We start from the raw sequence: 17,690 nt of genomic DNA, 5'->3' as shown, positions 1-17,690 counted from the left end.
AACTAAAGAGTATGCGATAATTGATCATAATAAGAAACACACCTTTATTTGAGATTGTTATATAAAATGGGAGAGTCCATTTTGTATTTCACGTATTCATACTCATTGAAAAATGCCATCTACAAAAGATATACAATAAAATAATAGATTTCTAATCAAAGTCAAACTAGAGAGATTGAAGGGTTGGACTTCAACAAAAACAAATCATGTAGACAACAACAAACAAAAAATTGCAAACTTCCCTTTTGCACATTATATCTATTGTAGTGTCCTCTCCTTTGCTGAAAGGGAAAAAAGTGGTGTGAATAAGGTTAAAATAAAGACACAAATAGTAATAGCAAGCATAATTCAAAACAAATAACTATTAGTAATTGCAAACATACCTCGTCTTATGTTTGCTATATAAAGATAGACATTCCATTTTGTATTCCACTTACACATACTCACCCGAATAACCCATCTACAACAGATACATAATAAGATATTAGTATCATTATACAAGTTAAACTGTAGAATTGAATGCAACAATCAATCATAGTGTGAAACATACATTGCTTTGAACTTGTTAAACAGCTTAATTCCAACCCATTTATATTTCATGCTACATCTCAGTTTATAAATTTCTAAACTAGACATAATTTTAGTAGGAATAATGCAAGCAATTGTACCACAAGATACATAATCCTTTTTGTAAAAGGGATCCAATCAAATTTAAACATATTGAACATGTTGAGATTGGTAACTTGGGAGGTAATCCAAACCCTAGGCTACATGGTTTTGGAGGAATTGGCACCACCAAGTCATTTATGGGCGAAGAACCCAAGTATGTCGACTTTGCACCCAAGCTTGCAGGTGTGAAACCCTGTATGGATTTGGACACTTGGCACTTGCAGATTGTAGGGCACCCCTAAAGGAATAAGGGGTCTCTTGTAGCACCAAGAGAGGCCTTGTGGATTGAGTGAAAATAATTTTTATTTGATTATGTGGATGAACTTGTCTTACGTTACAAGTCGGCCTTGAATTGAGGAGATAATTTGAGAAGTTTAAATGTCACCCTAAGGAATGATATAAATAGGAGCGAGGAGGAGCCGAATTCCTCACCCAATAAAGACACTTATTCCTCACGTGAAGATTGAAATAGGAGGACGAGTCCGCAACCAAGAAGGAGAAAGGATCAAGTCTAGTTAGGGTTGGTTTTGAGACTGTTTTGGGTTGTGGTTATGCAGGTAAAGACAACAAGTAAAAGGGGACTAGGCCAAGACTTTTGAGGACGAAATTTGAGCATGAACACAGAAGCAAGCTCTCTCTAACAAGCCAAGATTTTTGAAGTATTGCAAGTGGATGACATTATGACTATTGGAGGGTCGAGTAGCTTACTTGGCAGCCAAGGTTAGGTTGCATTCATCTACAGTAGGAGCGAAAAATCAAAGGTTCTCGGAGTAGTTTGAATGTAGGTTGGATATGGTTAAGGTTACCATAGTTAGGGTTGAGTTCTTCCAAAAAAGTCTCAGTTAGATCCAAGGGTTTTGGAGAGAAAAAGTGGACGTCTACAAGGAGGAAAAGCACAGGATTAGTGTCCTTGTTTAGGTGAGTATTAGGAGTAGCCAAAAGAACAGTTTTCGAAGGGTTGTAGTGGCTTGCTCCACGCTCTAAGTAAATTCACTCCAGGAGGAATTTGAGGATTGTTAGAACGACAAAAGAAGGGATGCTCAGGGAAAGGAGGTGATTAAGGGAGTAGTTTGACAAGACCACGTTTGTTGTTGAAGAAGGACTTTTGACAATGATAAGTGGAAGCCCTCCATGCCATAACTTTGTCTCATTGAAGCAACACAACTAGGAAAAAGAAGAAGTCCCTAAGAGTTGTGTTCTTGAATGACTAAAGAGCAGCTAGTTTGCAAGAACTCCCAAAGGAGATGAGGAGAAGTAGTCGACGGCCTAGAGTTGTTCATAGACTTAATTGTCAACAACTCAACAAATGATCCTATGTCTTGGTTGTTAATATACTAATGATCAACTGGAGCGCAGATTGGAGTTGTGTTCAGTCACCAAAAGGAACAATAACATTGATAGACGCAGATTCGTGTTGATGCAGATTAGGAGCTAAGGGCTGGGAAGATGTTAATATAATGGAGTTGGGTTGTTAAAAAAATTGTAAAAAGTTGTATACATTTGTTCAGTAATTGATTTACTGTCGTTTATACTTCGTTGAGCAGAGTAGTTTGTTGTGGTATTTGGATTGGTAGTGTCAGTGATTCTATGACCTTAACCTAGATTCTAGTACCGTGGAAAAACAACATGGTATCATAACTACTTTGAAGGGCCATTGAATCAGTGTGTCCACAGCGAAGCAACTCAGAGGGAGTTGAGATCATCTAGATCATGGAGCATATGTTTCAGCTGAAGACATGGAGATGTGGTCTTGACTGGCTTGGCAACGAGATTGGCTGGAATGTGTATGTGTTGTGTTTGACCTACGAGGATGAGTGCTTGCAGCGATGACGATCGTGTTCGACCGGAGCTTAGACTGACCTTGTAGGGCACGAGATCAGTAACAGGTTGAGTCAATGGAGATAGTGCATACTTAGAGGGAGTCTAGCTTCAAAGGGAGCAACCCTATGGAAGTGTTGAGATATTTCGGTTTAAATGAGATGAGGCAAAGGCAGATGCACTACTGAGATTGTGTTGTTCATTCTACAGAGTATGCTACAGTGGTCGACGTTAGATGGGCTAGTGTCGCCGGTGATGATGAATGAATCATCTAGACGTGGCAGCCAAGGATATGCCAAATTCATCTATAGTACGAGAGAATAAATCAGAGGTTGTTGGAGTGGTTTGCAAGTGGATTGGACCTACTTCAGGTTGCCCTAGTTAGGGGCGAGTTCTTCAGAAAAAGTCTCGCTGCAATCCAAGTCTTTTGGAGAGCAGAAGTGGATGTCTACACGGAGGAAAAGTGTAGGATTGGTGTCTTAGTTTAGGACAGTAGTTGGAGCAGCCAAAAGCGCTGTTTTGAGAGGGATGGAGTGGCTTGCTCCAAGCCCTAACTACAGTCACTTGAGAAGGAATTTGAGGATTTTTAAAAGGGCAAAAGAAGGGATGCTCCGGAAAAGGAGGTCAAGGGAACAGTTTGACTAGCCCAGGTTTGTTGTTGAGGGACTTTTGACAGTGATAGGTGGCATCCATCCATTCCCTAAGTTTGCCTCATTGAAGCAGAACAAATAGGCAATAGAGGGAAGAATTCCCTAAGAGTTGTGTTCTTGAACGACTAAGGAGCAACTAGTGGGCAAGAAGTCCCAAAGGAGCTGAGGAGTAGCAGTGGGCAGTCTAGAGTTGTTCGCAAACAGAGTTGTGTACAACTCAACAGAAGGCCCAGTGTCTTGGTTGTTAATGGACTAATGCTAAGCTAGAGGGCAAATTGGCTTTGTGTTCAGTGACCTAAAGAAGCAGGATCATTCATAGAGGCAAATTGGTGTTGTTGCAAATTGGGAAACAATGAACCGAGCAGATGTGTTCAGGAAACGACCAATGGAATTATGAAGTGCACTTGATCATCTAGTAAGTTAGTGTGTCTTTTTCAACGTACTTTGGTGGTCAAAGTTGTTGACATCAAACCCTAGTTTGCATTCCTTGTATCCATGATTGTATGAGAGCAATGATCCCTAGTAGGGGAGCCTTAGACAGTTGTATTACTATTTGTTAATATCACGAAGTTGGGTTATTAAAAAAATTGTAAAAAGTTGTCTATATTTGTGCACTAATTGATCACTGTTGTTTATATTTCATTGCGCAAAGTAGTTTGTTGTGGTATCTGGATTGGTAGTGTCAATGATTTTACGACTCTAACCTAGATTCCAGTACCGTGGAAAACAACAAAACACCCAAAATCCTAGTGTTGTCCACTAGCACAATGGTTGATTTGTTGAAGGCTCAGTATGCTTGCTTGCTCGACCTTACCATCCTCCTCTCTAAGACACATTGTGTGGGGTTTTGCATGTCACGTTGACCAAATTAGCATATAATTTTAAACATACCATTTTATGTATATGTCAAACCATTATTTAAGTGATACTACTCGAGAACCATGCTAGAAGGAGAAAACGCCGAAATAACAAACAATAATAACAATATTTTGTTGGAAAACAACATGACTCACCCATCCTCTGCGCTGCATGTATATTTCCTAAGCTATCTTGCCCACTCGATCCTCCCAGACACTACAATTCTAGTCACTCGCTGCACAAAGTAATATTATATATGAGATCACAAATAAACCATTGGAGCTTAAAGGATAAATATACAAAGTGATGAATTAACCATACACATACCTGCTCTCCATAGACATACCTACCCACCCTTGATAATATCATAACAACAACAACCATGAAAAATAATCCCTAAACATGTGAACACCAATGTGGCATTTCCAATTCTTTCATATCAAAGTTCTAGGAAAAATATTGAATTTCACACCCATGAACAAGAGCATACTACCTCGAAACAATGACAAAATGATAAATCATTGTGCAACTAACGAATATTTCAGCGTATTAAAGGACTAGTATTGTGCATGAGAGAAGTATGTTTCACCCTTCTTTTGTGCCATGTTTGTAGAATGTCTAATGCATCTTCACCACTTCACCTTTGTAAACCATACAATTGTATTTGTTCACTACATAGAAAGATCAATATACTTGACTATCAGAGCATAGATAAAACATATAATAATTTGAATAGCAAACAAATGGATCCACAAATAAGTGAAAAATGCTTTTAAGTGAACTGCATTTCATGTAGATGCATTGACTCACCTTCATTTATGAAAAATTTCCTCAATTTTCTCTGTCTGCTTCATTCATTTCCATTTCCGCACCCAACAAAAGAAACCAAGACAAATTTATAAGAAACATTAAAGAAATAAAAAAACAAAACAAAGCAAGAGTACAACACACTCAACAAACGAAACCAAGACCAAACTAAAAAAAACAAAAAGAAATTCCAAACAAAGGAAAATGAGTTCAACACAGCATGGCCATGCTCAAACTCAACAAAAGAAAACATGCACAAAAGAACAAAGAAAAAATTGCAAACATCCCCTCCACACATCATCTCTCCTGCAAGTGTTGTCCTCCGCTGAAAGGGAAAAAAAGTGGGTTGAATATGGTTAAAATAAACACACAATTAGTAATGTTAAACATATTTCAAAAGCAATAATTATTCATAATAGGAAACACACCTCCCCCAGAGTTTGTTTTATAACAATGGACGCTCTCCTGTATTCCACTTGCTTTTGCTCATCAAAACCAACCATCTACAAAAGATACACAATAAGCTATTAGAATCGTTATGTAAGTTAAACTAAAAGTATGCGATAATTGATCATAATAAGAAACACACCTTTATTTGAGATTGTTATATAAAATGGGAGAGTCCATTTTGTATTTCACGTATTCATGCTCATTGAAAAATGGCATCTACAAGAGATATACAATAAAATATTAGATTTCTAATAAAAGTCAAACCAGAGAGATTGAAGGCATGGACTTCAACAAAAACAAATCATGTAGACAACAACAAACAAAAAATTGCAAACTTCCCTTTTGCACATTATATCTATTGTGGTGTCCTCTCCTTTGCTGAAAGGGAAAAAAGTGGTGTGAATAAGGTTAAAATAAAGACACAAATAGTAATAGCAAGCATAATTCAAAACAAATGACTATTAGTAATTGCAAACATACCTCGTCTTGAGTTTTCTATATAAAGATAGACATTCCATTTTGTATTCCACTTACACATGCTCACCCGAACAAGCCATCTACAGTAGATACATAATAAGATATTAGTATCATTATACAAGTTAAACTGTAGAGTTGAATGCAACAATCAATCATAATGTGAAACATACCTTGCTTTGAACTTTTTTTATATAAAGGGGGATAATCCATTTTGTATTTTATGTAATTCTACTCATTCGAATCAACCATCTGCGGTAGATAGAAAATAAAATATTAGTATTCTAATAAAAAATAAATAGAGAATTGAAGGCATGAACTTGTGAAACAACTTAATTCCAACCCATTTATATTTCGTGCTACATCTCAGTTTATAAATTTCTAAACTAGACATAATTCTAGTAGGAATAATGCAATCAATGTTATCACAAGATAAATAATCCTTTTTGTAAGAGGGATCCAATCAAATTTAAACATATTGAACATGTTGAGATTGGTAACTTGGGAGGTACTCCAAACCCTAGGCTACAGGGTTTTGGAGGAATTGACACCACAAAGTCATTTATGGGCAAAGAACCCAAGTGTGTCGACTTTGCACCCAAGCTTGCAGGTGTGAAACCGTGTATGGATTTGGACACTTGGCACTTGGCACTTGGAGATTGTAGGGCACCCCTAAAGGAATAAGGGGTCGCTTGTAGCACCAACAGAGGCCTTGTGGATTGAGTGAAAATAATTTTTATTTGATTATGTGGATGAACTTGTCTTAAGTTTCAAGTCGACCTTGAATTGAGGAGATAATTTGAGAAGTTTAAATGTCACGCTAAGGAATGATATAAATAGGAGTGAGGAGAAGCCTCATTCCTCACCCAATCAAGACACTTATTCCTCACGTGAAGATTGAAATAGGAGGACGAGTCCGCAAACAAGAAGGATAAAGGATCAAGTCTAGTTAGGGTTGGGTTTGAGACTGTTTTGGGTTGTGGTTATGCAGGTAAAGACAACGAGTAAAAGGGGACTAGTCCGAGACTTTTGAGGACGAAATCTGAGCATGAAAACAAAAGCAAGCTCTCTCTAACAAGCCAAGATTTTTGAAGTATTGCAGGTGGATGAAATTATGACTATTGGAGGGTCATGTAGCTTACTTGGCAGCCAAGGTTAGGCTGCATTCATCTACAGTAGGAGCGAAAAATCAAAGGTTCTTGGAGTAGTTTGAATGTAGGTTGGATCTGGTTAAGGTTACCATAGTTAGGGTTGAGTTCTTCCAAAAAAGTCTCACTTAGATCCAAGGGTTTTGGAGAGAAAAAGTGGACGTCTACAAGGAGGAAAAGTACATGATTGGTGTCCTCGTTTAGGTGAGTATTAGGAGTAGCCAAAAGAACAGTTTTCAGAGGGTTGTAGTGGCTTGCTCCACGCTCTAAGTAAATTCACTTCAAGAGGAATTTGAGGACTTTTAGAACGACAAAAGAAGGGATGCTCAGGGAAAGGAGGAGGTTAAGGGATTAGTTTGACAAGACCAAGATTGTTGTTGAAGAAGTACTTTTGACAATGATAAGTGGAAGCCCTCCATGCCATAACTTTGTCTCATTGAAGCAACACAACTAGGAAAAAGAAGAAGTCCCTAAGAGTTGTGTTCTTGAATGACTAAGGAGCAGCTAGTTTGCAAGAACTCCCAAAGGAGATGAAGAGAAGTAGTCGAAAGTCTAGAGTTGTTCACAGACTGAATTGTCAACAACTCAACAAAAGATCCTATGTCTTGGTTGTTAATATACTAATGATCAACTGGAGCGCAGATTGGAGCTGTGTTCAGTCACCAAAAGGAACAATAACATTGATAGAGGCAGATTGGTGTTGATGCAGATTGGGAGCTAAAGGGCTAGGAAGATGTGTTCAAGATATGACTAGTGGAGCTGTGACGTACACTAGATCAACTAGTAAGTCAATGCAACTTGTTAAGGGTATATTAGTGGTCAAAGTTCTTGACACCAAACCCTACTTTGTATCACTTGTATCAGTGATTGTATGAGGGCCATGATCCTTGGTACAGAAGCCATAAACAATTGTATTACAGTTTGTTAATATAACGAAGTTGGGTTGTTAAAAAAATTGTAAAAAGTTGTATATATTTGTTCAGTAATTGATTTACTGTCGTTTATATTTCGTTGAGCAAAGGAGTTTGTTGTGGTATTTGGATTGGTAGTGTCAGTGATTCTAAGACCTTAACCTAGATTCTAGTATCGTGGAAAAACAACATGGTATCATAACTACTTTGGAGGGCCATTGAATCAGCGTGTCCACAGCGAAGCAACTAAGAGGGAGTTGAGATTGTCTAGATCATGGAGCATATGTTTCAGCTGAAGACATGGAGATGTGGTCTTGACTGGCTTGGCAACGAGATTGGCTGGAATGTGCATGTGTTGTGTTTGACCTACGAGGATGAGTGCTTGCAAGATTAAGTTGCAATGATGACGGTCGTGTTCGACCGGAGCTCAGACTGACCTTGAAGGGCACGAAATCAGTAACAGGTTCAGCCAATGGAGATCGTGTAGACTCAGAGGGATTCTAGCTTCAAAGGGAGCAACCCTTTGGAAATTTTGAGATATTTCGGTTCAAACGAGATGAGGCAGAGGCAGAGGCACTACTGAGATAGTGTTGTTCATTCTACAGAGTATGCTACAGTGGCAGACGTTAGATGGGCTAGTGTCGCCAGTGATGATGATGGAGACTTCCTAGTGTTGGAAGTACCTCCCTTGCTAAGAGGGAGTGTTAAGATTGGTAGCTTTGGAGGTACTCCAAACCCTAGGCTACAGGGTTGTGGAGAAATCAACACCACAAAATTACTTTTGGACTAAGAACCCATGGTGTGGGCATTGCACCCAAGCTTGTGGGTGTGAAACTGTGTATTGATTTGGCACTTGGCACTTGGAGATTGTAGGGAACCCTTAAAGGAACAATGGCCGCTTGTAGCACCAAGAGAGGCCTTGTGGGTTGAGAGAATTTTTTTTTTATGTCATTATGTGTGTGAATTTGTCTTAAGTTTCAAGTCGTCCTTGACTTGAGGAGACTATTAAAGAATGTTAGATGTCATCCTAAGGAATGATATAAATAGGAGTGAGGAGGAGCCTCATTCCTCACCAAATCAAGTCATTTATTTCTCATCATAAGATTGAAGTGGATGTCTACAAGGAGGAAAGTGTAGGATTGGTGTCTTAGTTTAGGACAGTAGTTGGAGCAGCCAAAAGAGTTGTTTTGGGAAGGCTGGAGTGGCTTGGTCCAAGCCCTAAGTACAGTCACTTGAGAAGGAATTTGAGGATGGTTAAAAGGGCAAAAGAAGGGATGCTCCGGAAAAGGAGGTCAAGGGAACAGTTTGACTAGCCCACGTTGGTTGTTGAAGGACTTTTGACAGTGATAGGTGGCATCCATCCATTCCCTAAGTTTGCCTCATTGAAGCAGAACAAATAGGCAATAGAGGGAAGAATTCCCTAAGAGTTGTGTTCTTGAACGACTAAGGAGCAGCTAGTGGGCAAGAAATCCCAAAGGAGCTGAGGAGCAGCAGTGGGCAGTCTAGAGTTGTTCGCAAACAGAGTTGTGTACAACTCAACAGAAGGCCCTATGTCTTCGTTGTTAATGGACTAATGCTAAGCTAGAGGGAATATTGGCGTTGTGTTTAGTGACCTAAAGGAGCAGGATCATTCATAGAGGCAAATTGGTGTTGCTGCAAATTGGGAGACAATGAACCGGGCAGATGTGTTCAGGAAACGACTAATGGAGTTGTGAAGTGCACTAGATCATCTAGTAAGTTAGTGTATCTTTTTCAACGTACTTTGGTGGTCAAAGTTGTTGACATCAAACCCTAGTTTGTATTCCTTGTATCAATGATTGTATGAGAGCGATGATCCCTAGTACGGGAGCCTTAGAGAGTTGTATTACAGTTTGTTAATATCACGAAGTTGGGTTATTCAGAAAATTGTAAAAATTTGTCTATATTTGTGCACTAATTGATTACTGTTGTTTATATTTCATTGGGCAAAGTAGTTTGTTGTGGTATTTGGATTGGTAGTGTCAGTGATTTTATGACTCTAACCTAGATTCCAGTACTGTGGAAAAACAACAAAACACCCAAAATCCTAGTGTTGTGCACGAGCACAATGGTTGATTTGTTGAAGGCTCAGTATGCTTGCTTGCTCGACCTTACCATCCTCCTCTCTAAGGCACATTGTGTGGGGTTTTGCGTGTGATGTTGACCAAATTAGCATATAATTTTAGACATACCATTTTATGTATGTGTCAAACCATTATTTAAGTGGTACTACCCGAGAACAATGCTAGAAGGAGAAAACGCCGAAATAACAAATAATAATAACAATATTTTGTTGAAAAACAACATGACTCACCCATCCTATGCGTTGCATGTATATTTCCTAAGCTCTCTTGCGCACTCGATCCTCCCAGACACTACAATTCTAGTCACTCGCTGCACAAAGTAATATTATATATGAGATCACGAATAAACCATTGGAGCTTAAAGGATAAATATACAAAATGATGAATTAACCATACACATACCTGCTCTCCATAGACATACCTACCCGCCCTTGCTAATATTATAACAACAACAATCATGAAAAATAATCCCTAAACATGTGAACAACAATGTGGCATTTCCATTTCTTTCATATCAAAGTTCTAGGAAAAATATTGAATGTCACACCCATGAACATGAGCATCCTACCTCGAAACAATGACAAAATGATAAATCATTGTGCAACTAACGAATATTTCAGCGTATTAAAGGACTACCATTGTGCATGAGAGAAGTATGTTTCACCCTTCTTTTTTGCCATGTTTGTAGAATGTCTAATGCATCTTCAACACTTGACCTTTGTAGACCATACAATTGTAGTTGTTCACTACATAAAAAGATCAATATACTTGACTATCAGAGCATAGATAAAACATATAATAATTGGAATAGCAAACAAATAGATCCACAAATAAGTGAAAAATGCTTTTAAGTGAACTGCATTTCATGTAGATATGTTGACTCACCTTCATTTATGAACAATCACCTCAATTTTCTCTGTCTGCTTCATTCATTTCAATTTCCGCACCCAACAAACGAAACCAAGACAAATTTGCAAGAAACATGAAAGAAATAAAAAAACAAAACAAAGCAAGAGTACAACACACTCAACAAACGAAACCAAGACAAAACTACAAAAAAACAAAAAGAAATTCAAAACAAAGGAAAACGAGTACAACACAGCATGGCCATGCTCAAACTCAACAAAGCAAAACATGCACAAAAGAACAATGAAAAAATTGCAAACATCCCCTCCGCACATCATCTCTCCTGCAATGTGTTGTCCTCCGCTGAAAGGGAAAAAAAAAAGTGTGTTGAATATTGTTAAAATAAAAACACAATTAGTAATGTTAAACATATTTCAAAAGCAATAATTATTCATAATAGGAAACACACCTCCCCTAGAGTTTGTCTTATAACAATGGACACTCTCCTGTATTCCACTTGCTTTTGCTCATCAAAACCAACCATCTACAAAAGATACACAATAAGCTATTAGAATCGTTATTTAAGTTAAACTAAAGAGTACGCGATAATTGATCATAATAAGAAACACACCTTTATTTGGGATTGTTATATAAAATGGGAGAGTCCATTTTGCATTTCACGTATTCATGCTCATTGAAAAATGGCATCCACAACAGATATACAATAAAATATTAGGTTTCTAATAAAAGTCAAACTAGAGAGAATGAAGGCATTGACTTCAACAAAAACAAATCATGTAGACAACAACAAACAAAAAATTGCAAACTTCCCTTTTGCATATTATGTCTATTGTAGTGTCCTTTGCAAACTTCCCTTTTGCATATTGTGTCTATTGTAGTGTCCTCTCCTTTGATGAAAGGGGAAAAAGTGGTGTGAATAAAGTTAAAATAAAGACGCAAATAGTAATAGCAAGCATAATTCAAAACAAATAACTATTAGTAATTGCAAACATACCTCGTCTTAAGTTTGCTATATAAAGATACACAGTCCATTTTGTATTCCACTTACACATGCTCACCCGAACAAGCCATCTACAACAGATACGTAATAAGAAATTAGTATCATTATACAAGTTATACTGTAGAGTTGAATGCAACAATCAATCATAATGTGAAACATACCTTGCTTTGAACTTTTTTTATATAAAGGGGGATAATCCATTTTGTATTTTATGTAATTCTACTCACTGGAATCGACCATCTGCGGTAGATAGAAAATAAAATATTAGTATTCTAATAAAAAATAAATAGAGAATTGAAGGCATGAACTTGTGAAACAACTTAATTCCAACCCATTTATATTTCATGCTACATCTCAGTTTATAAATTTCTAAACTAGACATAATTCTAGTAGGAATAATGCAATCAATGTTATCACAAGATAAATAATCCTTTTTGTAAGAGGGATCCAATCGAATTTAAACATATTGAACATGTTGAGATTGGTAACTTGGAAGGTACTCCAAACCCTAGGCTACAGGGTTTTGGAGGAATTGGCACCACAAAGTCATTTATGGGCGAAGAACCCAAGTGTGTCGACTTTGCACCCAAGCTTGCGGGTGTGAAACCGTGTATGGATTTGGACACTTGGCACTTGGAGATTGTAGGGCACCCCTAAATGAATAAGGGGTCGCTTGTAGCACCAACAAAGGCCTTATGGATTGAGTGAAAATAATTTTTATTTGATTATGTGGATGAACTTGTCTTAAGTTTCAAGTCGGCCTTGAATTGAGGAGATAATTTGAGAAGTTTAAATGTCACACTAAGGAATGATATAAATAGGAGTGAGGAGGAGCCTCATTCCTCACCCAATCAAGACACTTATTCCTTACGTGAAGATTGAAACAGGAGCACGAGTCCGCAACCAAGAAGGATAAAGGATCAAGTCTAGTTAGGGTTGGTTTTGAGACTGTTTTGGGTTGTGGTTATGCAGGTAAGCACAAGAAGTAAAGAGGGACTAGTCCGAGACTTTTGAGGACGAAATCTGAGCATGAAAACAGAAGCAGGCTCTCTCTAACAGGCCAAGACTTTTGAAGTATTGTAGGTGGATGATATAATGACTATTGGAGGGTCCTGTAGCTTACTTGGCAGCCAAGGTTAGGCTGCGTTCATCTACAGTACGAGCGAAAAATCAAAGGTTCTTGGAGTAGTTTGAATGTAGGTTGGATCTGGTTAAGGTTGCCGTAGTTAGGGTTGAGTTCTTCCACAAGGGTTTTGGAGAGAAAAAGTGGACGTCTACAAGGAGGAAAAGTACATGATAGGTGTCCTCGTTTAGGTGAGTATTAAGAGTAGCCAAAAGAATAGTTTTGGGAGGGTTGTAGTGCCTTGCTCCACGCTCTAAGTAAATTCACTTCAGGAGGAATTTGAGGACTGTTAGAGGAGGAGGTTAAGGGAGTAATTTGACAAGACCAAGTTTGTTGTCGAAGGAGTTTTGACAATGATAAGTGGAAGCCCTCCATGCCATAACTTTGTCTCATTGAAGCAACACAACTAGGAAAAAGAAGAAGTCCCTAAGAGTTGTGTTCTTGAATGACTAAGGAGCAGCTAGTTTGCAAGAACTCCCAAAGGAGATGAGGAGAATTAGTCGACAGTCTAGAGTTGTTCACAGACTGAATTGTCAACAACTCAACAAAAGATCCTATGTCTTGGTTGTTAATATACTAATGATCTACGAGAGCGCAGATTGGAGCTGTGCTCAGTCACCAAAAGAAACAATAACATTGATAGAGGCAAATTCGTGTTGATGCAGATTGGGAGCTAAAGGGATGGGAAGATGTGTTTAATATATGACTAGTGGAGTTGTGACGTACACTAGATCAACTAGTAAGTCAGTGCAGCTTGTTAAGGGTATATTAGCGGTCAAAGTTGTTGACACCAAACCCAACTTTGTATCACTTGTATCAGTGATTGTATGAGGGCCGTGATCCTTGGTACAGAAGCCATAAACAATTGTATTACAGTTTGTTAATATAACGAAGTTGGTTTGTTAAAAAAATTGTAAAAACTTGTATATATTTCTTCAGTAATTGATTTACTGTCATTTATATTTCGTTGAGCAAAGTATTTTGTTGTGGTATTTGGATTGGTAGTGTCAGTGATTTTAAGACCTTAACCTAGATTCCAGTACCGTGGAAAAACATGGTATCATAACTACTTTAGAGGGCCATTAAATCAGCGTGTCCGCAGCGAAGCAACTAAGAGGGAGTTGAGATTGTCTAGATCATGGAGCATATGTTTCAAGTAAAGACATGGAGATGTGGTCTTGATTGGCTTGGCAACTAGATTGGCTGCAATGTGCATGTGTTGTGTTTGACCTACGAGAATGAGTGCTTGCAGGATTAAGTTGCAGTGATGACGGTCGTATTCGACAGGAGCTCAGACTGACCTTGTAGAGCACGAATCAGTAACATGTTGAGCCAATGGAGATCATGCAGACTCAGAGAGAGTCTAGCTTCAAAGGGACCAACCCTATGGAAGTGTTGAGTTATTTCGGTTCAAATGAGATGAGGGAGAGGCAGAGGCACTACTGAGATAGTGTTGTTCATTCTACAGAGTATGCTACAGTGGCAGACGTTAGATGGGCTACTGTCGCTGGTGATGATGATGGATACTTCTTAGTGTTGGAAGTACCTCCCTTGCTAATAGGGAGTGTTAAGATTGGTAGTTTCAGAGGTACTCCAAAACCTAGGTCATAGGGTTGTGGAGGAATCAGCACCACAAAGTCACTTCTGGACTAAGAATCCAAGGTTGTGGGCATTGCACCCAAGCTTGTGGGTGTGAAACCGTGTATAGGTGGCATCCATCCATTCCCTAAGTTTGCCTCATTGAAGCAGAACAAATAGGCAATAGAGGGAAGAATTCCCTAAGAGTTGTGTTCTTGAACGACTAAGGAGCATCCAGTGGGCAAGAAGTCCCAAAGGAGCTGAGGAGCAGCAGTGGGCAGTCTAGAGTTGTGTACAACTCAACAGAAGGCCCTATGTCTTCGTGTTAATGGACTAATGCTAAGCTAGAGGGAAGATTGGCGTTGTGTTTAGTGACCTAAAGGAGCAGGATCATTCATAGAGGCAAATTGGTGTTGCTGCAAATTGGGAGACAATGAACCGGGCAGATGTGTTCAGGAAACGACTAATGGAGTTGTGAAGTGCACTAGATCATCTAGTAAGATAGTGTATCTTTTTCAACGTACTTTGGTGGTCAAAGTTGTTGACATCAAACCCTAGTTTGTATTCCTTGTATCAATGATTGTATGAGAGCGATGATCCCTAGTACGGGAGCCTTAGACAGTTGTATTACAGTTTGTTAATATCACGAAGTTGGGTTATTAAGAAAATTGTAAAAATTTGTCTATATTTGTGCACTAATTGATTACTGTTGTTTATATTTCATTGGGCAAAGTAGTTTGTTGTGGTATTTGGATTGGTAGTGTCAGTGATTTTATGACTCTAACCTAGATTCCAGTACCGTGGAAAAACAACAAAACACCCAAAATCCTAGTGTTGTGCACGAGCACAATGGTTGATTTGTTGAAGGCTCAGTATGCTTGCTTGCTCGACCTTACCATCCTCCTCTCTAAGGCACATTGTGTGGGGTTTTGCGTGTGATGTTGACCAAATTAGCATATAATTTTAGACATACCATTTTATGTATGTGTCAAACCATTATTTAAGTGTTACTAACCGAGAACAATGCTAGAAGGAGAAAACGCCGAAATAACAAATAATAATAACAATATTTTGTTGGAAAACAACATGACTCACCCATCCTATGCGCTGCATGTATATTTCCTAAGCTCTCTTGCGCACTCGATCCTCCCAGACACTACAATTCTAGTCACTCGCTGCACAAAGTAATATTATATATGAGATCACGAATAAACCATTGGAGCTTAAAGGATAAATATACAAAATGATGAATTAACCATACACATACCTGCTCTCCATAGACATACCTACCCGCCCTTGCTAATATTATAACAACAACAATCATGAAAAATAATCCCTAAACATGTGAACAACAATGTGGCATTTCCATTTCTTTCATATCAAAGTTCTAGGAAAAATATTGAATGTCACACCCATGAACATGAGCATCCTACCTCGAAACAATGACAAAATGATAAATCATTGTGCAACTAACGAATATTTCAGCGTATTAAAGGACTACCATTGTGCATGAGAGAAGTATGTTTCACCCTTCTTTTTTGCCATGTTTGTAGAATGTCTAATGCATCTTCACCACTTGACCTTTGTAGACCATACAATTGTAGTTGTTCACTACATAAAAAGATCAATATACTTGACTATCAGAGCATAGATAAAACATATAATAATTGGAATAGCAAACAAATAGATCCACAAATAAGTGAAAAATGCTTTTAAGTGAACTGCATTTCATGTAGATATGTTGACTCACCTTCATTTATGAACAATTACCTCAATTTTCTCTGTCTGCTTCATTCATTTCAATTTCCGCACCCAACAAACGAAACCAAGACAAATTTGCAAGAAACATGAAAGAAATAAAAAAACAAAACAAAGCAAGAGTACAACACACTCAACAAACGAAACCAAGACAAAACTACAAAAAAACAAAAAGAAATTCAAAACAAAGGAAAACGAGTACAACACAGCATGGCCATGCTCAAACTCAACAAAGCAAAACATGCACAAAAGAACAATGAAAAAATTGCAAACATCCCCTCCGCACATCATCTCTCCTGCAATGTGTTGTCCTCCTCTGAAAGGGAAAAAAAAAAGTGTGTTGAATATTGTTAAAATAAAAACACAATTAGTAATGTTAAACATATTTCAAAAGCAATAATTATTCATAATAGGAAACACACCTCCCCTAGAGTTTGTCTTATAACAATGGACACTCTCCTGTATTCCACTTGCTTTTGCTCATCAAAACCAACCATCTACAAAAGATACACAATAAGCTATTAGAATCGTTATTTAAGTTAAACTAAAGAGTACGCGATAATTGATCATAATAAGAAACACACCTTTATTTGGGATTGTTATATAAAATGGGAGAGTCCATTTTGCATTTCACGTATTCATGCTCATTGAAAAATGGCATCCACAATAGATATACAATAAAATATTAGGTTTCTAATAAAAGTCAAACTAGAGAGAATGAAGGCATTGACTTCAACAAAAACAAATCATGTAGACAACAACAAACAAAAAATTGCAAACTTCCCTTTTGCATATTATGTCTATTGTAGTGTCCTCTCCTTTGCTGAAAGGGGAAAAAGTGGTGTGAATAAAGTTAAAATAAAGACGCAAATAGTAATAGCAAGCATAATTCAAAACAAATAACTATTAGTAATTGCAAACATACCTCGTCTTAAGTTTGCTATATAAAGATACACAGTCCATTTTGTATTCCACTTACACATGCTCACCCGAACAAGCCATCTACAACAGATACATAATAAGAAATTAGTATCATTATACAAGTTATACTGTAGAGTTGAATGCAACAATCAATCATAATGTGAAACATACCTTGCTTTGAACTTTTTTTATATAAAGGGGGATAATCCATTTTGTATTTTATGTAATTCTACTCACTGGAATCAACCATCTGCGGTAGATAGAAAATAAAATATTAGTATTCTAATAAAAAATAAATAGAGAATTGAAGGCATGAACTTGTGAAACAACTTAATTCCAACCCATTTATATTTCATGCTACATCTCAGTTTATAAATTTCTAAACTAGACATAATTCTAGTAGGAATAATGCAATCAATGTTATCACAAGATAAATAATCCTTTTTGTAAGAGGGATCCAATCAAATTTAAACATATTGAACATGTTGAGATTGGTAACTTGGGAGGTACTCCAAACCCTAGGCTACAGGGTTTTGGAGGAATTGGCACCACAAAG

General features: G+C 37.7%; 3 long non-coding RNA genes across 3 annotated transcripts; all 3 read right to left on the bottom strand.

Annotated features, from left to right (window-relative positions):
• Nucleotides 1-48: 48 nt before the first annotated feature.
• Nucleotides 49-11,071, bottom strand: LOC149260964 (uncharacterized). Its single transcript, XR_016248375.1, has 10 exons — nucleotides 10,773-11,071; nucleotides 10,118-10,633; nucleotides 5,900-5,978; nucleotides 5,733-5,809; nucleotides 5,392-5,630; nucleotides 5,231-5,305; nucleotides 4,806-5,127; nucleotides 4,151-4,666; nucleotides 384-460; nucleotides 49-281 (listed from the first exon to the last, which is right to left on the bottom strand). It is a non-coding gene; the product is annotated as an uncharacterized LOC149260964 (long non-coding RNA).
• A 131-nt stretch (nucleotides 11,072-11,202) lies between these two features.
• LOC149260963 (uncharacterized) lies at nucleotides 11,203-16,504 on the bottom strand. Its single transcript, XR_016248374.1, has 6 exons — nucleotides 16,206-16,504; nucleotides 15,551-16,066; nucleotides 11,916-11,994; nucleotides 11,749-11,825; nucleotides 11,365-11,641; nucleotides 11,203-11,277 (listed from the first exon to the last, which is right to left on the bottom strand). It is a non-coding gene; the product is annotated as an uncharacterized LOC149260963 (long non-coding RNA).
• A 299-nt stretch (nucleotides 16,505-16,803) lies between these two features.
• Nucleotides 16,804-17,385, bottom strand: LOC149260962 (uncharacterized). Its single transcript, XR_016248373.1, has 3 exons — nucleotides 17,306-17,385; nucleotides 17,139-17,215; nucleotides 16,804-17,036 (listed from the first exon to the last, which is right to left on the bottom strand). It is a non-coding gene; the product is annotated as an uncharacterized LOC149260962 (long non-coding RNA).
• Between the last annotated feature and the right edge of the window lie 305 nt (nucleotides 17,386-17,690).

This window comes from Pinus tabuliformis, chromosome 6 (assembly GCF_031772625.1).
Source record: "Pinus tabuliformis cultivar Carrire ecotype Pingquan chromosome 6, CPIR1, whole genome shotgun sequence".
In the NCBI taxonomy this organism is placed as follows: Eukaryota; Viridiplantae; Streptophyta; class Pinopsida; order Pinales; family Pinaceae; genus Pinus; species Pinus tabuliformis.
Note: the sequence above shows the minus strand (reverse complement) of the source record. Positions and strands in the feature narration are given on the sequence as shown.